Source organism: Phyllobates terribilis, unplaced genomic scaffold (genome assembly GCF_046119375.1).
Source record: "Phyllobates terribilis strain yellow unplaced genomic scaffold, ASM4611937v1 Scaffold_4__5_contigs__length_816908805, whole genome shotgun sequence".
NCBI classification, from domain to species: Eukaryota; Metazoa; Chordata; class Amphibia; order Anura; family Dendrobatidae; genus Phyllobates; species Phyllobates terribilis.
Genome location: NW_027362764.1, coordinates 691,883,437 through 691,907,224, shown reverse-complemented (window position 1 = coordinate 691,907,224; position 23,788 = coordinate 691,883,437). Strand labels below are relative to the sequence as shown.

Here is a 23,788-nt window from a genome sequence, read left to right as displayed (position 1 = left end):
TGGAGGCCCACGGTGATGAGAAGGATGCTGGTATTTTGCAAGGATTAAATAGCGCAAGAGAGAAAGCAAATGAAAAGAAGAAAGGAGCATGTGTGCGCTTGTGAAAAAAGGAATGGAAAAAAGGCATAGAGGAGAGTGACCCCTGCTGGTGGAAGTAAGAAAAGGCAAAAGCCTAGAGCACCTGGTATTCCCAGGTGGTCTCCCATCCAAGTACTAACCAGGCCCAACCCTGCTTATAATCCAAGATCAGACAAGATCAGGTGTGTTCAGGGTGGTGTGGCCATAGGCAGAGACGGGCCTCTCACTTGCTGCTTTTCTACTTTGACGTCCGGTTGCCGGCTGCCCTTTCCAGTGCTTAGTAAGACAAGGTGCTTTTGTGCTTTCCTTTCTCTTCACTTTTTTGCTGGCTCCTTAAAAAGGTCTTGTAGACAGAATGCCCCGCTCAGAGCCGCTGAGCTCACTGATCGGCTGCCGCGCTGTCGACGGAACGTCAGCGTCGCGGCCAATGCCACAGGCCGGGATCAGCGGCGAGACTCACCGGTAGACCTGGGTAGGGTGAGTAGAGCGCGGTTAGTTGCTTTCTAATAGCCTGCAGCCGGGGATTAACTTTTAATGAAAGGGAGCAACCCTTTTGACTGTCTGCAGCGCGCCGTACCTAGGAAGCGCACACTCACACACAGCGAGCATGCACAAGTTGCTCGCACGAGACCACATTCCCTATTTGCACCTGCAGCTTTTCCGCCACCATGCGTCAGACTCTCCTGCCTGTCTTATTATTATTTCAGGGCCTTAGCAGGAACCACCCCCTCAATTCCCTCCCGCTCCTTCCTAGCACTGAGGTTAGCTCCTGGGCAGCTGTCTGATTGGGTTAGTTACACAAGATTCTTTGAAGAAGAAGACGTTACTTCTGCTGGCCCTTGTTAGGCGGTCGCCCTCTAAAACCATCCCCGGGGCAGCTGCTGAAAGCCTGGCCCCTTCACAGCGCGAGATGCTTTTAACGCCATCATTTGCATACGGCCGGCTGCGGGGTCAATAAGCACTCCTAGCCGTGGCAAGGAGCTCGGTGTGAGGCCTGGTAGAGGCGGCGGGGTTGCGTCCTTATCTTAGAGGTCTTGGGGGGCTTGGGATGCTTGGGACTTCCAGCCTCTACTTTACGTAAGGTCGGTGTCCAGCAAGGCGCCACTCAATGCTAGCCGAGCTGGGCAAGATGGCAAAACGTCATCAAAATTGTCTACAATACCTGGTGTTCTCAGGAGGTGTCCCAACCAAGTATTTCCGAACCCATCTCTGCTTTGCTTCCGAGATCGGACGTATCCAAGGTGGTATGGCCAGTAGACGCTGCTTGGCCCATCGCCCGGCCAGCCTTCCTCAGGCTCGCGTGGGGACGAGAACTCTGGCCGTTCTGGGGCGGTCTCCGAAGGACCGATGCATAGGCTGTGCCGTCCCTATAGGTGTTGTTTGTTGAGCAATGAAACACCTGCCGCATCAGATGTGTTTAAAAATGGCTCGGCGCAGGGTCTCCTGCAGGCTAAACCGTTCATCGCGGGGATGTGACAGAAAGAGCAAGCTGGACCCACAACTTGGGGTGGAGCGAAACGCCCAGGAGTGAATGAAGGAAGAGGGTGAGATGGTTGCGAGTGAATTTGAGCTGCTCTTCGGGGTGGTCGTGTGGCCTGCAAAGGTGTTTTGCTTGGGTTGTGCTGTAAACTGGCCTCCAGGTTACCGGTGGTTGCCTCCAGGTTACCGGTGGTTGCCTCCAGTCATGCGGGAGTCGCTGGTCCTGGTGAAAAGAAGCCTAGTATTAAAAGTAAATAAGCAACAATGCTGGAGGCCCACGGTGATGAGAAGGATGGTGGTATTTTGCAAGGATTAAATAGCGCAAGAGAGAAAGCAAATGAAAAGAAGAAAGGAGCATGTGTGCGCTTGTGAAAAAAGGAATGGAAAAAAGGCATAGAGGAGAGTGACCCCTGCTGGTGGAAGTAAGAAAAAGCAAAAGCCTACAGCACCTGGTATTCCCAGGCAGTCTCCCATCCAAATACTAACCAGGCCCAACCCTGCTTATAATCCAAGATCAGACAAGATCAGGTGTGTTCAGAGTGGTGTGGCCATAGGCAGAGACGGGCCTCTCACTTGCTGCTTTTCTACTTTGACGTCCGGTTGCCGGCTGCCCTTTCCAGTGCTTAGTAAGACAAGGTGCTTTTGTGCTTTCCTTTCTCTTCACTTTTTTGCTGGCTCCTTAAAAAGGTCTTTTAGACAGAACGCCCCGCTCACAGCCGCTGAGCTCACTGATCTGCTTCCGCGCTGTCGACGGAACGTCAGCGTCGCGGCCAATGCCACAGGCCGGGAGCAGCGGCGAGACTCACCGGTAGACCTGGGTAGGGTGAGTAGAGCGCGGTTAGTTGCTTTCTAATAGCCTGCAGCCGGGGATTAACTTTTAATGAAAGGGAGCAACCCTTTTGACTGTCTGCAGCGCGCCGTACCTAGGAAGCGCACACTCACACACAGCGAGCATGCACAAGTTGCTCGCACGAGACCACATTCCCTATTTGCACCTGCAGCTTTTCCGCCACCATGCGTCAGACTCTCCTGCCTGTCTTATTATTATTTCAGGGCCTTAGCAGGAACCACCCCCTCAATTCCCTCCCGCTCCTTCCTAGCACTGAGGTTAGCTCCTGGGCAGCTGTCTGATTGGGTTAGTTACACAAGATTCTTTGAAGAAGAAGACGTTACTTCTGCTGGCCCTCGTTAGGCGGTCGCCCTCTAAAACCATCCCCTGGGCAGCTGCTGAAAGCCTGGCCCCTTCACAGCGCGAGATGCTTTTAACGCCATCATTTGCATACGGCCGGCTGCGGGGTCAATAAGCACTCCTAGCCGTGGCAAGGAGCTCGGTGTGAGGCCTGGTAGAGGCGGCGGGGTTGCGTCCTTATCTTAGAGGTCTTGGGGGGCTTGGGAGGCTTGGGACTTCCAGCCTCTACTTTACGTAAGGTCGGTGTCCAGCAAGGCGCCACTCAATGCTAGCCGAGCTGGGCAAGATGGCAAAACGTCATCAAAATTGTCTACAATACCTGGTGTTCTCAGGAGGTGTCCCAACCAAGTATTTCCGAACCCATCTCTGCTTTGCTTCCGAGATCGGACGTATCCAAGGTGGTATGGCCAGTAGACGCTGCTTGGCCCATCGCCCGGCCAGCCTTCCTCAGGCTCGCGTGGGGACGAGAACTCTGGCCGTTCTGGGGCGGTCTCCGAAGGACCGATGCATAGGCTGTGCCGTCCCTATAGGTGTTGTTTGTTGAGCAATGAAACACCTGCCGCATCAGATGTGTTTAAAAATGGCTCGGCGCAGGGTCTCCTGCAGGCTAAACCGTTCATCGCGGGGATGTGACAGAAAGAGCAAGCTGGACCCGCAACTTGGGGTGGAGCGAAACGCCCAGGAGTGAATGAAGGAAGAGGGTGAGATGGTTGCGAGTGAATTTGAGCTGCTCTTCGATGGGGTCGTGTGGCCTGCAAAGGTGTTTTGCTTGGGTTGTGCTGTAAACTGGCCTCCAGGTTACCGGTGGTTGCCTCCAGGTCAGCGGTGGTTGCCTCCAGTCATGCGGGAGTCGCTGGTCCTGGTGAAAAGAAGCCTAGTATTAAAAGTAAATAAGCAACAATGCTGGAGGTCCACGGTGATGAGAAGGATGCTGGTATTTTGCAAGGATTAAATAGCGCAAGAGAGAAAGCAAATGAAAAGAAGAAAGGAGCATGTGTGCGCTTGTGAAAAAAGGAATGGAAAAAAGGCATAGAGGAGAGTGACCCCTGCTGGTGGAAGTAAGAAAAAGCAAAAGCCTACAGCACCTGGTATTCCCAGGCGGTCTCCCATCCAAGTACTAACCAGGCCCAACCCTGCTTAGCTTCCAAGATCAGACAAGATCGGGCATGTTCAGGGTGGTGTGGCCGTAGGCAGAGACAGGCCTCTCACTTGCTGCTTTTCCACTTTGACGTCCGGTTGCCGGCTGCCCTTTCCAGTGCTTAGTAAGACAAGGTGCTTTTGTGCTTTCTTTTCTCTTCACTTTTTTGCTGGCTCCTTAAAAAGGTCTTGTAGACAGAACGCCCCGCTCAGAGCCGCTGAGCTCACTGTTCGGCTGCCGCGCTGTCGACGGAACGTCAGCGTCGCGGCCAATGCCACAGGCTGGGAGCAGCGGCGAGACTCACCGGTAGACCTGGGTAGGGTGAGTAGAGCGCGGTTAGTTGCTTTCTAATAGCCTGCAGCCGGGGATTAACTTTTAATGAAAGGGAGCAACCCTTTTGACTGTCTGCAGCGCGCCGTACCTAGGAAGCGCACACTCACACACATCGAGCATGCACAAGTTGCTCGCACGAGACCACATTCCCTATTTGCACCTGCAGCTTTTCCGCCACCATGCGTCAGACTCTCCTGTCTTATTATTATTTCAGGGCCTTAGCAGGAACCACCCCCTCAATTCCCTCCCGCTCCTTCCTAGCACTGAGGTTAGTGTGACACCCCAGGGGTCTGGTTGCCACAGTGATAGAGATGTTATGTCTGAGAGCAGGTGGGAGGTCCTTTGGTCAGGGATCCTGTGCATGCCACACCTCCTGCCCAGTCTTGGGAGGGGAAGAACTTCCCCTATATAAACCCGGGGCTGAAGCAGGGTTAGCAGTCAAGGAGAGTAGAGACAAAAAACAGCAGAAGCAATACTACTACGAGTCAAGGGCTGGCAGCTGCAGAGCTCGCCCTGACTGAGAAGCTTTCTTACCGGACCCGGCGTCCGAGGCTGTGGGGACTAACTCTTACCCAGCAGCATAAGCCGACCGGCAGGGGATTTCAGGTCCTCAGGCCCAGAAACCCGAAGGCACGGTCACACGCGTGGGACCAGCACCGCCATCGTGGAGCGGAAGCCATTAGAAGGCCCCGAGTCACCGGCCATACGGGTGAGCATCACACGGTACACTCAGGGACGTGGGCTACTTATATCCGCTTCTAGCAAGGTAGCCAGAAGAGTACAGTCAGTTTGGGAGGCCTACAACTCCGCCTGGCCAGGGGAGATCCCATCTGCTCAAGGACTGACCAGGCCCCGTTCACTAGCAAGTACTCCGGGAGGGTCTATCGTTGTTACCAGTAAAGACCCTGAATTACACCGCACCGTCTCTGAGTGGTTCCTGCTACCCCCATCATCCACATCTGCTACCCTGAGGCCATACCCCTCCCGTTGGGGGTTATACCATCTACGCTGCACCATCCATCCACCGGCCTCAGCGGACTGTCCTGCAGCGGCAGCTCCATAGCTGCATTCAACGGGTGGCGTAGTCGTCCTGCATCTACCGCTGTTACATCGCCGCTCAGTTTGACTCCCTGGGAACGGACCGGGTCACCGCCACGAGACTACAACCCTCAAGAGATCCGGCTCCGGGTAAGCTCCCGCGTGCGCAACGCAGCGCGACACAGGCCCAGGGGCGCGTCATTAGCTCCTGGGCAGCTGTCTGATTGGGTTAGTTACACAAGATTCTTTGAAGAAGAAGACGTTACTTCTGCTGGCCCTCGTTAGGCGGTCGCCCTCTAAAACCATCCCCTGGGCAGCTGCTGAAAGCCTAGCCCCTTCACAGCGCGAGATGCTTTTAACGCCATCATTTGCATACGGCCGGCTGCGGGGTCAATAAGCACTCCTAGCCGTGGCAAGGAGCTCGGTGTGAGGCCTGGTAGAGGCGGCGGGGTTGCGTCCTTATCTTAGAGGTCTTGGGGGGCTTGGGATGCTTGGGACTTCCAGCCTCTACTTTACGTAAGGTCGGTGTCCAGCAAGGCGCCACTCAATGCTAGCCGAGCTGGGCAAGATGGCAAAACGTCATCAAAATTGTCTACAATACCTGGTGTTCTCAGGAGGTGTCCCAACCAAGTATTTCCGAACCCATCTCTGCTTTGCTTCCGAGATCGGACGTATCCAAGGTGGTATGGCCAGTAGACGCTGCTTGGCCCATCGCCCGGCCAGCCTTCCTCAGGCTCGCGTGGGGATGAGAACTCTGGCCGTTCTGGGGCGGTTTCCGAAGGACCGATGCATAGGCTGTGCCGTCCCTATAGGTGTTGTTTGTTGAGCAATGAAACGCCTGCCGCATCAGATGTGTTTAAAAATGGCTCGGCGCAGGGTCTCCTGCAGGCTAAACCGTTCATCGCGGGGATGTGACAGAAAGAGCAAGCTGGACCCGCAACTTGGGGTGGAGCGAAACGCCCAGGAGTGAATGAAGGAAGAGGGTGAGATGGTTGCGAGTGAATTTGAGCTGCTCTTCGGGGGGGTCGTGTGGCCTGCAAAGGTGTTTTGCTTGGGTTGTGCTGTAAACTGGCCTCCAGGTTACCGGTGGTTGCCTCCAGGTCAGCGGTGGTTGCCTCCAGTCATGCGGGAGTCGCTGGTCCTGGTGAAAAGAAGCCTAGTATTAAAAGTAAATAAGCAACAATGCTGGAGGCCCACGGTGATGAGAAGGATGCTGGTATTTTGCAAGGATTAAATAGCGCAAGAGAGAAAGCAAATGAAAAGAAGAAAGGAGCATGTGTGCGCTTGTGAAAAAAGGAATGGAAAAAAGGCATAGAGGAGAGGGACCCCTGCTGGTGGAAGTAAGAAAAGGCAAAAGCCTACAGCACCTGGTATTCCCAGGCGGTCTCCCATCCAAGTACTAACCAGTCCCAACCCTGCTTAGCTTCTGAGATCAGACGAGATCGGGCGTGTTCAGGGTGGTGTGGCCATAGGCAGAGACAGGCCTCTCACGTGCTGCTTTTCCACTTTGACGTCCGGTTGTCGGCTGCCCTTTCCAGTGCTTAGTAAGACAAGGTGCTTTTGTGCTTTCTTTTCTCTTCACTTTTTTGCTGGCTCCTTAAAAAGGTCTTGTAGACAGAACGCCCCGCTCAGAGCCGCTGAGCTCACTGATCGGCTGCCGCGCTGTCGACGGAACGTCAGCGTCGCGGCCAATGCCACAGGCCGGGAGCAGCGGCGAGACTCACCGGTAGACCTGGGTAGGGTGAGTAGAGCGCGGTTAGTTGCTTTCTAATAGCCTGCAGCCGGGGATTAACTTTTAATGAAAGGGAGCAACCCTTTTGACTGTCTGCAGCGCGCCGTACCTAGGAAGCGCACACTCACACACAGCGAGCATGCACAAGTTGCTCGCACGAGACCACATTCCCTATTTGCACCTGCAGCTTTTCCGCCACCATGCGTCAGACTCTCCTGCCTGTCTTATTATTATTTCAGGGCCTTAGCAGGAACCACCCCCTCAATTCCCTCCGGCTCCTTCCTAGCACTGAGGTTAGCTCCTGGGCAGCTGTCTGATTGGGTTAGTTACACAAGATTCTTTGAAGAAGAAGACGTTACTTCTGCTGGCCCTCGTTAGGCGGTCGCCCTCTAAAACCATCCCCTGGGCAGCTGCTGAAAGCCTGGCCCCTTCACAGCGCGAGATGCTTTTAACGCCATCATTTGCATACGGCCGGCTGCGGGGTCAATAAGCACTCCTAGCCGTGGCAAGGAGCTCGGTGTGAGGCCTGGTAGAGGCGGCGGGGTTGCGTCCTTATCTTAGAGGTCTTGGGGGGCTTGGGATGCTTGGGACTTCCAGCCTCTACTTTACGTAAGGTCGGTGTCCAGCAAGGCGCCACTCAATGCTAGCCGAGCTGGGCAAGATGGCAAAACGTCATCAAAATTGTCTACAATACCTGGTGTTCTCAGGAGGTGTCCCAACCAAGTATTTCCGAACCCATCTCTGCTTTGCTTCCGAGATCGGACGTATCCAAGGTGGTATGGCCAGTAGACGCTGCTTGGCCCATCGCCCGGCCAGCCTTCCTCAGGCTCGCGTGGGGACGAGAACTCTGGCCGTTCTGGGGCGGTCTCCGAAGGACCGATGCATAGGCTGTGCCGTCCCCATAGGTGTTGTTTGTTGAGCAATGAAACACCTGCCGCATCAGATGTGTTTAAAAATGGCTCGGCGCAGGGTCTCCTGCAGGCTAAACCGTTCATCGCGGGGATGTGACAGAAAGAGCAAGCTGGACCCGCAACTTGGGGTGGAGCGAAACGCCCAGGAGTGAATGAAGGAAGAGGGTGAGATGGTTGCGAGTGAATTTGAGCTGCTCTTCGGGGTGGTCGTGTGGCCTGCAAAGGTGTTTTGCTTGGGTTGTGCTGTAAACTGGCCTCCAGGTTACCAGTGGTTGCCTCCAGGTCAGCGGTGGTTGCCTCCAGTCATGCGGGAGTCGCTGGTCCTGGTGAAAAGAAGCCTAGTATTAAAAGTAAATAAGCAACAATGCTGGAGGCCCACGGTGATGAGAAGGATGCTGGTATTTTGCAAGGATTAAATAGCGCAAGAGAGAAAGCAAATGAAAAGAAGAAAGGAGCATGTGTGCGCTTGTGAAAAAAGGAATGGAAAAAAGGCATAGAGGAGAGTGACCCCTGCTGGTGGAAGTAAGAAAAGGCAAAAGCCTACAGCACCTGGTATTCCCAGGCGGTCTCCCATCCAAGTACTAACCAGGCCCGACCCTGCTTAGCTTCCGAGATCAGACGAGATCGGGCGAGATCGGGCGTGTTCAGGGTGGTGTGGCCGTAGGCACAGACAGGCCTCTCACTTGCTGCTTTTCCACTTTGACGGCCGGTTGCCGGCTGCCCTTTCCAGTGCTTAGTAAGACAAGGTGCTTTTGTGCTTTCCTTTCTCTTCACTTTTTTGCTGGCTCCTTAAAAAGGTCTTGTAGACAGAACGCCCCGCTCAGAGCCGCTGAGCTCACTGATCGGCTGCCGCGCTGTCGACGGAACGTCAGCGTCGCGGCCAATGCCACAGGCCGGGAGCAGCGGCGAGACTCACCGGTAGACCTGGGTAGGGTGAGTAGAGCGCGGTTAGTTGCTTTCTAATAGCCTGCAGCCGGGGATTAACTTTTAATGAAAGGGAGCAACCCTTTTGACTGTCTGCAGCGCGCCGTACCTAGGAAGCGCACACTCACACACAGCGAGCATGCACTAGTTGCTCGCACGAGACCACATTCCCTATTTGCACCTGCAGCTTTTCCGCCACCATGCGTCAGACTCTCCTGCCTGTCTTATTATTATTTCAGGGCCTTAGCAGGAACCACCCCCTCAATTCCCTCCCGCTCCTTCCTAGCACTGAGGTTAGCTCCTGGGCAGCTGTCTGATTGGGTTAGTTACACAAGCTTCTTTGAAGAAGAAGACGTTACTTCTGCTGGCCCTCGTTAGGCGGTCGCCCTCTAAAACCATCCCCTGGGCAGCTGCTGAAAGCCTGGCCCCTTCACAGCGCGAGATGCTTTTAACGCCATCATTTGCATACGGCCGGCTGCGGGGTCAATAAGCACTCCTAGCCGTGGCAAGGAGCTCGGTGTGAGGCCTGGTAGAGGCGGCGGGGTTGCGTCCTTATCTTAGAGGTCTTGGGGGGCTTGGGAGGCTTGGGACTTCCAGCCTCTACTTTACGTAAGGTCGGTGTCCAGCAAGGCGCCACTCAATGCTAGCCGAGCTGGGCAAGATGGCAAAACGTCATCAAAATTGTCTACAATACCTGGTGTTCTCAGGAGGTGTCCCAACCAAGTATTTCCGAACCCATCTCTGCTTTGCTTCCGAGATCGGACGTATCCAAGGTGGTATGGACAGTAGACGCTGCTTGGCCCATCGCCCGGCCAGCCTTCCTCAGGCTCGCGTGGGGACGAGAATTCTGGCCGTTCTGGGGCGGTCTCCGAAGGACCGATGCATAGGCTGTGCCGTCCCTATAGGTGTTGTTTGTTGAGCAATGAAACACCTGCCGCATCAGATGTGTTTAAAAATGGCTCGGCGCAGGGTCTCCTGCAGGCTAAACCGTTCATCGCGGGGATGTGACAGAAAGAGCAAGCTGGACCCGCAACTTGGGGTGGAGCGAAACGCCCAGGAGTGAATGAAGGAAGAGGGTGAGATGGTTGCGAGTGAATTTGAGCTGCTCTTCGGGGGGGTCGTGTGGCCTGCAAAGGTGTTTTGCTTGGGTTGTGCTGTAAACTGGCCTCCAGGTTACCGGTGGTTGCCTCCAGGTCAGCGGTGGTTGCCTCCAGTCATGCGGGAGTCGCTGGTCCTGGTGAAAAGAAGCCTAGTATTAAAAGTAAATAAGCAACAATGCTGGAGGCCCACGGTGATGAGAAGGATGCTGGTATTTTGCAAGGATTAAATAGCGCAAGAGAGAAAGCAAATGAAAAGAAGAAAGGAGCATGTGTGCGCTTGTGAAAAAAGGAATGGAAAAAAGGCATAGAGGAGAGTGACCCCTGCTGGTGGAAGTAAGAAAAGGCAAAAGCCTACAGCACCTGGTATTCCCAGGCGGTCTCCCATCCAAGTACTAACCAGGCCTGACCCTGCTTAGCTTCCGAGATCAGACAAGATCGGGCGTGTTAAGGGTGGTGTGGCCATAGGCAGAGACAGGCCTCTCACTTGCTGCTTTTCCACTTTGACGTCCGGTTGCCGGCTGCCCTTTCCAGTGCTTAGTAAGACAAGGTGCTTTTGTGCTTTCTTTTCTCTTCACTTTTTTGCTGGCTCCTTAAAAAGGTCTTGTAGACAGAACGCCCCGCTCAGAGCCGCTGAGCTCACTGATCGGCTGCCGCGCTGTCGACGGAACGTCAGCGTCGCGGCCAATGCCACAGGCCGGGAGCAGCGGCGAGACTCACCGGTAGACCTGGGTAGGGTGAGTAGAGCGCGGTTAGTTGCTTTCTAATAGCCTGCAGCCGGGGATTAACTTTTAATGAAAGGGAGCAACCCTTTTGACTGTCTGCAGCGCGCCGTACCTAGGAAGCGCACACTCACACACAGCGAGCATGCACAAGTTGCTCGCACGAGACCACATTCCCTATTTGCACCTGCAGCTTTTCCGCCACCATGCGTCAGACTCTCCTGCCTGTCTTATTATTATTTCAGGGCCTTAGCAGGAACCACCCCCTCAATTCCCTCCCGCTCCTTCCTAGCACTGAGGTTAGCTCCTGGGCAGCTGTCTGATTGGGTTAGTTACACAAGCTTCTTTGAAGAAGAAGACGTTACTTCTGCTGGCCCTCGTTAGGCGGTCGCCCTCTAAAACCATCCCCTGGGCAGCTGCTGAAAGCCTGGCCCCTTCACAGCGCGAGATGCTTTTAACGCCATCATTTGCATACGGCCGGCTGCGGGGTCAATAAGCACTCCTAGCCGTGGCAAGGAGCTCGGTGTGAGGCCTGGTAGAGGCGGCGGGGTTGCGTCCTTATCTTAGAGGTCTTGGGGGGCTTGGGATGCTTGGGACTTCCAGCCTCTACTTTACGTAAGGTCGGTGTCCAGCAAGGCGCCACTCAATGCTAGCCGAGCTGGGCAAGATGGCAAAACGTCATCAAAATTGTCTACAATACCTGGTGTTCTCAGGAGGTGTCCCAACCAAGTATTTCCGAACCCATCTCTGCTTTGCTTCCGAGATCGGACGTATCCACGGTGGTATGGCCAGTAGACGCTGCTTGGCCCATCGCCTGGCCAGCCTTCCTCAGGCTCGCGTGGGGACGAGAACTCTGGCCGTTCTGGGGCGGTCTCCGAAGGACCGATGCATAGGCTGTGCCGTCCCCATAGGTGTTGTTTGTTGAGCAATGAAACACCTGCCGCATCAGATGTGTTTAAAAATGGCTCGGCGCAGGGTCTCCTGCAGGCTAAACCGTTCATCGCGGGGATGTGACAGAAAGAGCAAGCTGGACCCGCAACTTGGGGTGGAGCGAAACGCCCAGGAGTGAATGAAGGAAGAGGGTGAGATGGTTGCGAGTGAATTTGAGCTGCTCTTCGGGGGGGTCGTGTGGCCTGCAAAGGTGTTTTGCTTGGGTTGTGCTGTAAACTGGCCTCCAGGTTACCGGTGGTTGCCTCCAGGTCAGCGGTGGTTGCCTCCAGTCATGCGGGAGTCGCTGGTCCTGGTGAAAAGAAGCCTAGTATTAAAAGTAAATAAGCAACAATGCTGGAGGCCCACGGTGATGAGAAGGATGCTGGTATTTTGCAAGGATTAAATAGCGCAAGAGAGAAAGCAAATGAAAAGAAGAAAGGAGCATGTGTGCGCTTGTGAAAAAAGGAATGGAAAAAAGGCATAGAGGAGAGTGACCCCTGCTGGTGGAAGTAAGAAAAGGCAAAAGCCTACAGCACCTGGTATTCCCAGGCGGTCTCCCATCCAAGTACTAACCAGGCCCAACCCTGCTTAGCTTCCGAGATCAGACGAGATCGGGCGTGTTCAGGGTGGTGTGGCCGTAGGCAGAGACAGGCCTCTCACTTGCTGCTTTTCCACTTTGACGTCCGGTTGCCGGCTGCCCTTTCCAGTGCTTAGTAAGACAAGGTGCTTTTGTGCTTTCTTTTCTCTTCACTTTTTTGCTGGCTCCTTAAAAAGGTCTTGTAGACAGAACGCCCCGCTCAGAGCCGCTGAGCTCACTGATCGGCTGCCGCGCTGTCGACGGAACGTCAGCGTCGCGGCCAATGCCACAGGCCGGGAGCAGCGGCGAGACTCACCGGTAGACCTGGGTAGGGTGAGTAGAGCGCGGTTAGTTGCTTTCTAATAGCCTGCAGCCGGGGATTAACTTTTAATGAAAGGGAGCAACCCTTTTGACTGTCTGCAGCGCGCCGTACCTAGGAAGCGCACACTCACACACAGCGAGCATGCACAAGTTGCTCGCACGAGACCACATTCCCTATTTGCACCTGCAGCTTTTCCGCCACCATGCGTCAGACTCTCCTGCCTGTCTTATTATTATTTCAGGGCCTTAGCAGGAACCACCCCCTCAATTCCCTCCCGCTCCTTCCTAGCACTGAGGTTAGCTCCTGGGCAGCTGTCTGATTGGGTTAGTTACACAAGATTCTTTGAAGAAGAAGACGTTACTTCTGCTGGCCCTCGTTAGGCGGTCGCCCTCTAAAACCATCCCCTGGGCAGCTGCTGAAAGCCTGGCCCCTTCACAGCGCGAGATGCTTTTAACGCCATCATTTGCATACGGCCGGCTGCGGGGTCAATAAGCACTCCTAGCCGTGGCAAGGAGCTCGGTGTGAGGCCTGGTAGAGGCGGCGGGGTTGCGTCCTTATCTTAGAGGTCTTGGGGGGCTTGGGATGCTTGGGACTTCCAGCCTCTACTTTACGTAAGGTCGGTGTCCAGCAAGGCGCCACTCAATGCTAGCCGAGCTGGGCAAGATGGCAAAACGTCATCAAAATTGTCTACAATACCTGGTGTTCTCAGGAGGTGTCCCAACCAAGTATTTCCGAACCCATCTCTGCTTTGCTTCCGAGATCAGACGTATCCAAGGTGGTATGGCCAGTAGACGCTGCTTGGCCCATCGCCTGGCCAGCCTTCCTCAGGCTCGCGTGGGGACGAGAACTCTGGCCGTTCTGGGGCGGTCTCCGAAGGACCGATGCATAGGCTGTGCCGTCCCTATAGGTGTTGTTTGTTGAGCAATGAAACACCTGCCGCATCAGATGTGTTTAAAAATGGCTCGGCGCAGGGTCTCCTGCAGGCTAAACCGTTCATCGCGGGGATGTGACAGAAAGAGCAAGCTGGACCCGCAACTTGGGGTGGAGCGAAACGCCCAGGAGTGAATGAAGGAAGAGGGTGAGATGGTTGCGAGTGAATTTGAGCTGCTCTTCAGGGGGGTCGTGTGGCCTGCAAAGGTGTTTTGCTTGGGTTGTGCTGTAAACTGGCCTCCAGGTTACCGGTGGTTGCCTCCAGGTCAGCGGTGGTTGCCTCCAGTCATGCGGGAGTCGCTGGTCCTGGTGAAAAGAAGCCTAGTATTAAAAGTAAATAAGCAACAATGCTGGAGGCCCACGGTGATGAGAAGGATGCTGGTATTTTGCAAGGATTAAATAGCGCAAGAGAGAAAGCAAATGAAAAGAAGAAAGGAGCATGTGTGCGCTTGTGAAAAAAGGAATGGAAAAAAGGCATAGAGGAGAGTGACCCCTGCTGGTGGAAGTAAGAAAAGGCAAAAGCCTACAGCACCTGGTATTCCCAGGCGGTCTCCCATCCAAGTACTAACCAGGCCTGACCCTGCTTAGCCTCCGAGATCAGACGAGATCGGGCGTGTTCAGGGTGGTGTGGCCGTAAGCAGAGACAAGCATCTCACTTGCTGCTTTTCCACTTTGACGTCCGGTTGCCGGCTGCCCTTTCCAGTGCTTAGTAAGACAAGGTGCTTTTGTGCTTTCTTTTCTCTTCACTTTTTTGCTGGCTCCTTAAAAAGGTCTTGTAGACAGAACGCCCCGCTCAGAGCCGCTGAGCTCACTGATCGGCTGCCGCGCTGTCGACGGAACGTCAGCGTCGCGGCCAATGCCACAGGCCGGGAGCAGCGGCGAGACTCACCGGTAGACCTGGGTAGGGTGAGTAGAGCGCGGTTAGTTGCTTTCTAATAGCCTGCAGCCGGGGATTAACTTTTAATGAAAGGGAGCAACCCTTTTGACTGTCTGCATCGCGCCGTACCTAGGAAGCGCACACTCACACACAGCGAGCATGCACAAGTTGCTCGCACGAGACCACATTCCCTATTTGCACCTGCAGCTTTTCCGCCACCATGCGTCAGACTCTCCTGCCTGTCTTATTATTATTTCAGGGCCTTAGCAGGAACCACCCCCTCAATTCCCTCCCGCTCCTTCCTAGCACTGAGGTTAGCTCCTGGGCAGCTGTCTGATTGGGTTAGTTACACAAGATTCTTTGAAGAAGAAGACGTTACTTCTGCTGGCCCTCGTTAGGCGGTCGCCCTCTAAAACCATCCCCTGGGCAGCTGCTGAAAGCCTGGCCCCTTCACAGCGCGAGATGCTTTTAACGCCATCATTTGCATACGGCCGGCTGCGGGGTCAATAAGCACTCCTAGCCGTGGCAAGGAGCTCGGTGTGAGGTCTGGTAGAGGCGGCGGGGTTGCGTCCTTATCTTAGAGGTCTTGGGGGGCTTGGGATGCTTGGGACTTCCAGCCTCTACTTTACGTAAGGTCGGTGTCCAGCAAGGCGCCACTCAATGCTAGCCGAGCTGGGCAAGATGGCAAAACGTCATCAAAATTGTCTACAATACCTGGTGTTCTCAGGAGGTGTCCCAACCAAGTATTTCCGAACCCATCTCTGCTTTGCTTCCGAGATCGGACGTATCCAAGATGGTATGGCCAGTAGACGCTGCTTGGCCCATCGCTCGGCCAGCCTTCCTCAGGCTCGCGTGGGGACGAGAACTCTGGCCGTTCTGGGGCGGTCTCCGAAGGACCGATGCATAGGCTGTGCCGTCCCTATAGGTGTTGTTTGTTGAGCAATGAAACACCTGCCGCATCAGATGTGTTTAAAAATGGCTCGGCGCAGGGTCTCCTGCAGGCTAAACCGTTCATCGCGGGGATGTGACAGAAAGAGCAAGCTGGACCCGCAACTTGGGGTGGAGCGAAACGCCCAGGAGTGAATGAAGGAAGAGGGTGAGATGGTTGCGAGTGAATTTGAGCTGCTCTTCGGGGGGGTCGTGTGGCCTGCAAAGGTGTTTTGCTTGGGTTGTGCTGTAAACTGGCCTCCAGGTTACCGGTGGTTGCCTCCAGGTCAGCGGTGGTTGCCTCCAGTCATGCGGGAGTCGCTGGTCCTGGTGAAAAGAAGCCTAGTATTAAAAGTAAATAAGCAACAATGCTGGAGGCCCACGGTGATGAGAAGGATGCTGGTATTTTGCAAGGATTAAATAGCGCAAGAGAGAAAGCAAATGAAAAGAAGAAAGGAGCATGTGTGCGCTTGTGAAAAAAGGAATGGAAAAAAGGCATAGAGGAGAGTGACCCCTGCTGGTGGAAGTAAGAAAAGGCAAAAGCCTACAGCACCTGGTATTCCCAGGTGGTCTCCCATCCAAGTACTAACCAGGCCCGACCCTGCTTAGCTTCCAAGATCAGACGAGATCGGGCGTGTTCAGGGTGGTGTGGCCGTAGGCAGAGACAGGCCTCTCACTTGCTGCTTTTCCACTTTGACGTCCGGTTGCCGGCTGCCCTTTCCAGTGCTTAGTAAGACAAGGTGCTTTTGTGCTTTCTTTTCTCTTCACTTTTTTGCTGGCTCCTTAAAAAGGTCTTGTAGACAGAACGCCCCGCTCAGAGCCGCTGAGCTCACTGATCGGCTGCCGCGCTGTCGACGGAACGTCAGCGTCGCGGCCAATGCCACAGGCCGGGAGCAGCGGCGAGACTCACCGGTAGACCTGGGTAGGGTGAGTAGAGCGCGGTTAGTTGCTTTCTAATAGCCTGCAGCCGGGGATTAACTTTTAATGAAAGGGAGCAACCCTTTTGACTGTCTGCAGCGCGCCGTACCTAGGAAGCGCACACTCACACACAGCGAGCATGCACAAGTTGCTCGCACGAGACCACATTCCCTATTTGCACCTGCAGCTTTTCCGCCACCATGCGTCAGACTCTCCTGCCTGTCTTATTATTATTTCAGGGCCTTAGCAGGAACCACCCCCTCAATTCCCTCCCGCTCCTTCCTAGCACTGAGGTTAGCTCCTGGGCAGCTGTCTGATTGGGTTAGTTACACAAGATTCTTTGAAGAAGAAGACGTTACTTCTGCTGGCCCTCGTTAGGCGGTCGCCCTCTAAAACCATCCCCTGGGCAGCTGCTGAATGCCTGGCCCCTTCACAGCGCGAGATGCTTTTAACGCCATCATTTGCATACGGCCGGCTGCGGGGTCAATAAGCACTCCTAGCCGTGGCAAGGAGCTCGGTGTGAGGCCTGGTAGAGGCGGCGGGGTTGCGTCCTTATCTTAGAGGTCTTGGGGGGCTTGGGATGCTTGGGACTTCCAGCCTCTACTTTACGTAAGGTCGGTGTCCAGCAAGGCGCCACTCAATGCTAGCCGAGCTGGGCAAGATGGCAAAACGTCATCAAAATTGTCTACAATACCTGGTGTTCTCAGGAGGTGTCCCAACCAAGTATTTCCGAACCCATCTCTGCTTTGCTTCCGAGATCGGACGTATCCAAGGTGGTATGGCCAGTAGACGCTGCTTGGCCCATCGCCCGGCCAGCCTTCCTCAGGCTCGCGTGGGGATGAGAACTCTGGCCGTTCTGGGGCGGTCTCCGAAGGACCGATGCATAGGCTGTGCCGTCCCTATAGGTGTTGTTTGTTGAGCAATGAAACACCTGCCGCATCAGATGTGTTTAAAAATGGCTCGGCGCAGGGTCTCCTGCAGGCTAAACCGTTCATCGCGGGGATGTGACAGAAAGAGCAAGCTGGACCCACAACTTGGGGTGGAGCGAAACGCCCAGGAGTGAATGAAGGAAGAGGGTGAGATGGTTGCGAGTGAATTTGAGCTGCTCTTCGGGGGGGTCGTGTGGCCTGCAAAGGTGTTTTGCTTGGGTTGTGCTGTAAACTGGCCTCCAGGTTACCGGTGGTTGCCTCCAGGTCAGCGGTGGTTGCCTCCAGTCATGCGGGAGTCGCTGGTCCTGGTGAAAAGAAGCCTAGTATTAAAAGTAAATAAGCAACAATGCTGGAGGCCCACGGTGATGAGAAGGATGCTGGTATTTTGCAAGGATTAAATAGCGCAAGAGAGAAAGCAAATGAAAAGAAGAAAGGAGCATGTGTGCGCTTGTGAAAAAAGGAATGGAAAAAAGGCATAGAGGAGAGTGACCCCTGCTGGTGGAAGTAAGAAAAGGCAAAAGCCTACAGCACCTGGTATTCCCAGGCGGTCTCCCATCCAAGTACTAACCAGGCCCGACCCTGCTTAGCTTCCAAGATCAGACGAGATCGGGCGTGTTCAGGGTGGTGTGGCCGTAGGCAGAAACAGGCCTCTCACTTGCTGCTTTTCCACTTTGACGTCCGGTTGCCGGCTGCCCTTTCCAGTGCTTAGTAAGACAAGGTGCTTTTGTGCTTTCTTTTCGCTTCACTTTTTTGCTGGCTCCTTAAAAAGGTCTTGTAGACAGAACGCCCCGCTCAGAGCCGCTGAGCTCACTGATCGGCTGCCGCGCTGTCGACGGAACGTCAGCGTCGCGGCCAATGCCACAGGCCGGGAGCAGCGGCGAGACTCACCGGTAGACCTGGGTAGGGTGAGTAGAGCACGGTTAGTTGCTTTCTAATAGCATGCAGCCGGGGATTAACTTTTACTGAAAGGGAGCAACCCTTTTGACTGTCTGCAGCGCGCCGTACCTAGGAAGCGCACACTCACACACAGCGAGCATGCACTAGTTGCTCGCACGAGACCACATTCCCTATTTGCACCTGCAGCTTTTCCGCCACCATGCGTCAGACTCTCCTGCCTGTCTTATTATTATTTCAGGGCCTTAGCAGGAACCACCCCCTCAATTCCCTCCCGCTCCTTCCTAGCACTGAGGTTAGCTCCTGGGCAGCTGTCTGATTGGGTTAGTTACACAAGCTTCTTTGAAGAAGAAGACGTTACTTCTGCTGGCCCTCGTTAGGCGGTCGCCCTCTAAAACCATCCCCTGGGCAGCTGCTGAAAGCCTGGCCCCTTCACAGCGCGAGATGCTTTTAACGCCATCATTTGCATACGGCCGGCTGCGGGGTCAATAAGCACTCCTAGCCGTGGCAAGGAGCTCGGTGTGAGGCCTGGTAGAGGCGGCGGGGTTGCGTCCTTATCTTAGAGGTCTTGGGGGGCTTGGGAGGCTTGGGACTTCCAGCCTCTACTTTACGTAAGGTCGGTGTCCAGCAAGGCGCCACTCAATGCTAGCCGAGCTGGGCAAGATGGCAAAACGTCATCAAAATTGTCTACAATACCTGGTGTTCTCAGGAGGTGTCCCAACCAAGTATTTCCGAACCCATCTCTGCTTTGCTTCCGAGATCGGACGTATCCAAGGTGGTATGGACAGTAGACGCTGCTTGGCCCATCGCCCGGCCAGCCTTCCTCAGGCTCGCGTGGGGACGAGAACTCTGGCCGTTCTGGGGCGGTCTCCGAAGGACCGATGCATAGGCTGTGCCGTCCCTATAGGTGTTGTTTGTTGAGCAATGAAACACCTGCCGCATCAGATGTGTTTAAAAATGGCTCGGCGCAGGGTCTCCTGCAGGCTAAACCGTTCATCGCGGGGATGTGACAGAAAGAGCAAGCTGGACCCGCAACTTGGGGTGGAGCGAAACGCCCAGGAGTGAATGAAGGAAGAGGGTGAGATGGTTGCGAGTGAATTTGAGCTGCTCTTCGGGGGGGTCGTGTGGCCTGCAAAGGTGTTTTGCTTGGGTTGTGCTGTAAACTGGCCTCCAGGTTACCGGTGGTTGCCTCCAGGTCAGCGGTGGTTGCCTCCAGTCATGCGGGAGTCGCTGGTCCTGGTGAAAAGAAGCCTAGTATTAAAAGTAAATAAGCAACAATGCTGGAGGCCCACGGTGATGAGAAGGATGCTGGTATTTTGCAAGGATTAAATAGCGCAAGAGAGAAAGCAAATGAAAAGAAGAAAGGAGCATGTGTGCGCTTGTGAAAAAAGGAATGGAAAAAAGGCATAGAGGAGAGTGACCCCTGCTGGTGGAAGTAAGAAAAGGCAAAAGCCTACAGCACCTGGTATTCCCAGGCGGTCTCCCATCCAAGTACTAACCAGGCCTGACCCTGCTTAGCTTCCGAGATCAGACGAGATCGGGCGTGTTCAGGGTGGTGTGGCCGTAGGCAGAGACAGGCCTCTCACTTGCTGCTTTTCCACTTTGACGTCCGGTTGCCGGCTGCCCTTTCCAGTGCTTAGTAAGACGAGGTGCTTTTGTGCTTTCTTTTCTCTTCACTTTTTTGCTGGCTCCTTAAAAAGGTCTTGTAGACAGAACGCCCCGCTCAGAGCCGCTGAGCTCACTGATCGGCTGCCGCGCTGTCGACGGAACGTCAGCGTCGCGGCCAATGCCACAGGCCGGGAGCAGCGGCGAGACACACCGGTAGACCTGGGTAGGGTGAGTAGAGCGCGGTTAGTTGCTTTCTAATAGCCTGCAGCCGGGGATTAACTTTTAATTAAAGGGAGCAACCCTTTTGACTGTCTGCAGCGCGCCGTACCTAGGAAGCGCACACTCACACACAGCGAGCATGCACAAGTTGCTCGCACGAGACCACATTCCCTATTTGCACCTGCAGCTTTTCCGCCACCATGCGTCAGACTCTCCTGCCTGTCTTATTATTATTTCAGGGCCTTAGCAGGAACCACCCCCTCAATTCCCTCCCGCTCCTTCCTAGCACTGAGGTTAGCTCCTGGGCAGCTGTCTGATTGGGTTAGTTACACAAGATTCTTTGAAGAAGAAGACGTTACTTCTGCTGGCCCTCGTTAGGCGGTCGCCCTCTAAAACCATCCCCTGGGCAGCTGCTGAAAGCCTGGCCCCTTCACAGCGCGAGATGCTTTTAACGCCATCATTTGCATACGGCCGGCTGCGGGGTCAATAAGCACTCCTAGCCGTGGCAAGGAGCTCGGTGTGAGGCCTGGTAGAGGCGGCGGGGTTGCATCCTTATCTTAGAGGTCTTGGGGGGCTTGGGATGCTTGGGACTTCCAGCCTCTACTTTACGTAAGGTCGGTGTCCAGCAAGGCGCCACTCAATGCTAGCCGAGCTGGGCAAGATGGCAAAACGTCATCAAAATTGTCTACAATACCTGGTGTTCTCAGGAGGTGTCCCAACCAAGTATTTCCGAACCCATCTCTGCTTTGCTTCCGAGATCGGACGTATCCAAGGTGGTATGGCCAGTAGACGCTGCTTGGCCCATCGCCCGGCCAGCCTTCCTCAGGCTCGCGTGGGGACGAGAACTCTGGCCGTTCTGGGGCGGTCTCCGAAGGACCGATGCATAGGCTGTGCCGTCCCCATAGGTGTTGTTTGTTGAGCAATGAAACACCTGCCGCATCAGATGTGTTTAAAAATGGCTCGGCGCAGGGTCTCCTGCAGGCTAAACCGTTCATCGCGGGGATGTGACAGAAAGAGCAAGCTGGACCCGCAACTTGGGGTGGAGCGAAACACCCAGGAGTGAATGAAGGAAGAGGGTGAGATGGTTGCGAGTGAATTTGAGCTGCTCTTCGGGGGGGTCGTGTGGCCTGCAAAGGTGTTTTGCTTGGGTTGTGCTGTAAACTGGCCTCCAGGTTACCGGTGGTTGCCTCCAGGTCAGCGGTGGTTGCCTCCAGTCATGCGGGAGTCGCTGGTCCTGGTGAAAAGAAGCCTAGTATTAAAAGTAAATAAGCAACAATGCTGGAGGCCCACGGTGATGAGAAGGATGCTGGTATTTTGCAAGGATTAAATAGCGCAAGAGAGAAAGCAAATGAAAAGAAGAAAGGAGCATGTGTGCGCTTGTGAAAAAAGGAATGGAAAAAAGGCATAGAGGAGAGTGACCCCTGCTGGTGGAAGTAAGAAAAGGCAAAAGCCTACAGCACCTGGTATTCCCAGGTGGTCTCCCATCCAAGTACTAACCAGGCCCGACCCTGCTTAGCTTCCGAGATCAGACGAGATCGGGCGTGTTCAGGGTGGTGTGGCCGTAGGCAGAGATAGCTCTCTCACTTGCTGCTTTTCCACTTTGACGTCCGGTTGCCGGCTGCCCTTTCCAGTGCTTAGTAAGACAAGGTGCTTTTGTGCTTTCTTTTCTCTTCACTTTTTTGCTGGCTCCTTAAAAAGGTCTTGTAGACAGAACGCCCCGCTCAGAGCCGCTGAGCTCACTGATCGGCTGCCGCGCTGTCGACGGAACGTCAGCGTCGCGGCCAATGCCACAGGCCGGGAGCAGCGGCGAGACTCACCGGTAGACCTGGGTAGGGTGAGTAGAGCGCGGTTAGTTGCTTTCTAATAGCCTGCAGCCGGGGATTAACTTTTAATGAAAGGGAGCAACCCTTTTGACTGTCTGCAGCGCGCCGTACCTAGGAAGCGCACACTCACACACAGCGAGCATGCACAAGTTGCTCGCACGAGACCACATTCCCTATTTGCACCTGCAGCTTTTCCGCCACCATGCGTCAGACTCTCCTGCCTGTCTTATTATTATTTCAGGGCCTTAGCAGGAACCACCCCCTCAATTCCCTCCCGCTCCTTCCTAGCACTGAGGTTAGCTCCTGGGCAGCTGTCTGATTGGGTTAGTTACACAAGATTCTTTGAAGAAGAAGACGTTACTTCTGCTGGCCCTCGTTAGGCGGTCGCCCTCTAAAACCATCCCCTGGGCAGCTGCTGAAAGCCTGGCCCCTTCACAGCGCGAGATGCTTTTAACGCCATCATTTGCATACGGCCGGCTGCGGGGTCAATAAGCACTCCTAGCCGTGGCAAGGAGCTCAGTGTGAGGCCTGGTAGAGGCGGCGGGGTTGCGTCCTTATCTTAGAGGTCTTGGGGGGCTTGGGATGCTTGGGACTTCCAGCCTCTACTTTACGTAAGGTCGGTGTCCAGCAAGGCGCCACTCAATGCTAGCCGAGCTGGGCAAGATGGCAAAACGTCATCAAAATTGTCTACAATACCTGGTGTTCTCAGGAGGTGTCCCAACCAAGTATTTCCGAACCCATCTCTGCTTTGCTTCCGAGATCGGACGTATCCAAGGTGGTATGGCCAGTAGACGCTGCTTGGCCCATCGCCCAGCCAGCCTTCCTCAGGCTCGCGTGGGGACGAGAACTCTGGCCGTTCTGGGGCGGTCTCCGAAGGACCGATGCATAGGCTGTGCCGTCCCCATAGGTGTTGTTTGTTGAGCAATGAAACACCTGCCGCATCAGATGTGTTTAAAAATGGCTCGGCGCAGGGTCTCCTGCAGGCTAAACCGTTCATCGCGGGGATGTGACAGAAAGAGCAAGCTGGACCCGCAACTTGGGGTGGAGCGAAACGCCCAGGAGTGAATGAAGGAAGAGGGTGAGATGGTTGCGAGTGAATTTGAGCTGCTCTTCGGGGGGGTCGTGTGGCCTGCAAAGGTGTTTTGCTTGGGTTGTGCTGTAAACTGGCCTCCAGGTTACCGGTGGTTGCCTCCAGGTCAGCGGTGGTTGCCTCCAGTCATGCGGGAGTCGCTGGTCCTGGTGAAAAGAAGCCTAGTATTAAAAGTAAATAAGCAACAATGCTGGAGGCCCACGGTGATGAGAAGGATGCTGGTATTTTGCAAGGATTAAATAGCGCAAGAGAGAAAGCAAATGAAAAGAAGAAAGGAGCATGTGTGCGCTTGTGAAAAAAGGAATGGAAAAAAGGCATAGAGGAGAGTGACCCCTGCTGGTGGAAGTAAGAAAAGGCAAAAGCCTACAGCACCTGGTATTCCCAGGTGGTCTCCCATCCAAGTACTAACCAGGCCCAACCCTGCTTAGCTTCCGAGATCAGACGAGATCGGGCGTGTTCAGGGTGGTGTGGCTGTAGGCAGAGACAGGCCTCTCACTTGCTGCTTTTCCACTTTGACGTCCGGTTGCCGGCTGCCCTTTCCAGTGCTTAGTAAGACAAGGTGCTTTTGTGCTTTCTTTTCTCTTCACTTTTTTGCTGGCTCCTTAAAAAGGTCTTGTAGACAGAACGCCCCGCTCAGAGCCGCTGAGCTCACTGATCGGCTGCCGCGCTGTCGACGGAACGTCAGTGTCGCGGCCAATGCCACAGGCCGGGAGCAGCGGCGAGACTCACCGGTAGACCTGGGTAGGGTGAGTAGAGCGCGGTTAGTTGCTTTCTAATAGCCTGCAGCCGGGGATTAACTTTTAATGAAAGGGAGCAACCCTTTTGACTGTCTGCAGCGCGCCGTACCTAGGAAGCGCACACTCACACACAGCGAGCATGCACAAGTTGCTCGCACGAGACCACATTCCCTATTTGCACCTGCAGCTTTTCCGCCACCATGCGTCAGACTCTCCTGCCTGTCTTATTATTATTTCAGGGCCTTAGCAGGAACCACCCCCTCAATTCCCTCCCGCTCCTTCCTAGCACTGAGGTTAGCTCCTGGGCAGCTGTCTGATTGGGTTAGTTACACAAGATTCTTTGAAGAAGAAGACGTTACTTCTGCT

At 54.6% G+C, this 23,788-nt stretch overlaps 10 non-coding genes and 3 pseudogenes across 10 annotated transcripts; all 13 read right to left on the bottom strand.

Annotated features, from left to right (window-relative positions):
* Positions 1–169: 169 nt before the first annotated feature.
* LOC141268062 (5S ribosomal RNA) lies at positions 170–288 on the bottom strand (annotated as a pseudogene).
* A 1,706-nt stretch (positions 289–1,994) lies between these two features.
* Positions 1,995–2,113, bottom strand: LOC141268862 (5S ribosomal RNA; annotated as a pseudogene).
* A 1,706-nt stretch (positions 2,114–3,819) lies between these two features.
* On the bottom strand, positions 3,820–3,938 carry LOC141266255 (5S ribosomal RNA). Its single transcript, XR_012320306.1, has one exon. It is a non-coding gene; the product is annotated as a 5S ribosomal RNA (ribosomal RNA).
* Positions 3,939–6,610: 2,672 nt separating this feature from the next.
* LOC141266560 (5S ribosomal RNA) lies at positions 6,611–6,729 on the bottom strand. The gene has a single exon (XR_012320594.1). It is a non-coding gene; the product is annotated as a 5S ribosomal RNA (ribosomal RNA).
* Positions 6,730–8,435: 1,706 nt separating this feature from the next.
* On the bottom strand, positions 8,436–8,564 carry LOC141266375 (5S ribosomal RNA; annotated as a pseudogene).
* A 1,706-nt stretch (positions 8,565–10,270) lies between these two features.
* Positions 10,271–10,389, bottom strand: LOC141266679 (5S ribosomal RNA). The gene has a single exon (XR_012320708.1). It is a non-coding gene; the product is annotated as a 5S ribosomal RNA (ribosomal RNA).
* Positions 10,390–12,095: 1,706 nt separating this feature from the next.
* LOC141266173 (5S ribosomal RNA) lies at positions 12,096–12,214 on the bottom strand. The gene has a single exon (XR_012320227.1). It is a non-coding gene; the product is annotated as a 5S ribosomal RNA (ribosomal RNA).
* A 1,706-nt stretch (positions 12,215–13,920) lies between these two features.
* On the bottom strand, positions 13,921–14,039 carry LOC141266403 (5S ribosomal RNA). The gene has a single exon (XR_012320441.1). It is a non-coding gene; the product is annotated as a 5S ribosomal RNA (ribosomal RNA).
* A 1,706-nt stretch (positions 14,040–15,745) lies between these two features.
* On the bottom strand, positions 15,746–15,864 carry LOC141267822 (5S ribosomal RNA). The gene has a single exon (XR_012321344.1). It is a non-coding gene; the product is annotated as a 5S ribosomal RNA (ribosomal RNA).
* A 1,706-nt stretch (positions 15,865–17,570) lies between these two features.
* Positions 17,571–17,689, bottom strand: LOC141268205 (5S ribosomal RNA). Its single transcript, XR_012321380.1, has one exon. It is a non-coding gene; the product is annotated as a 5S ribosomal RNA (ribosomal RNA).
* Positions 17,690–19,395: 1,706 nt separating this feature from the next.
* Positions 19,396–19,514, bottom strand: LOC141268976 (5S ribosomal RNA). The gene has a single exon (XR_012321461.1). It is a non-coding gene; the product is annotated as a 5S ribosomal RNA (ribosomal RNA).
* A 1,706-nt stretch (positions 19,515–21,220) lies between these two features.
* On the bottom strand, positions 21,221–21,339 carry LOC141266446 (5S ribosomal RNA). The gene has a single exon (XR_012320482.1). It is a non-coding gene; the product is annotated as a 5S ribosomal RNA (ribosomal RNA).
* Positions 21,340–23,045: 1,706 nt separating this feature from the next.
* Positions 23,046–23,164, bottom strand: LOC141266354 (5S ribosomal RNA). Its single transcript, XR_012320394.1, has one exon. It is a non-coding gene; the product is annotated as a 5S ribosomal RNA (ribosomal RNA).
* Between the last annotated feature and the right edge of the window lie 624 nt (positions 23,165–23,788).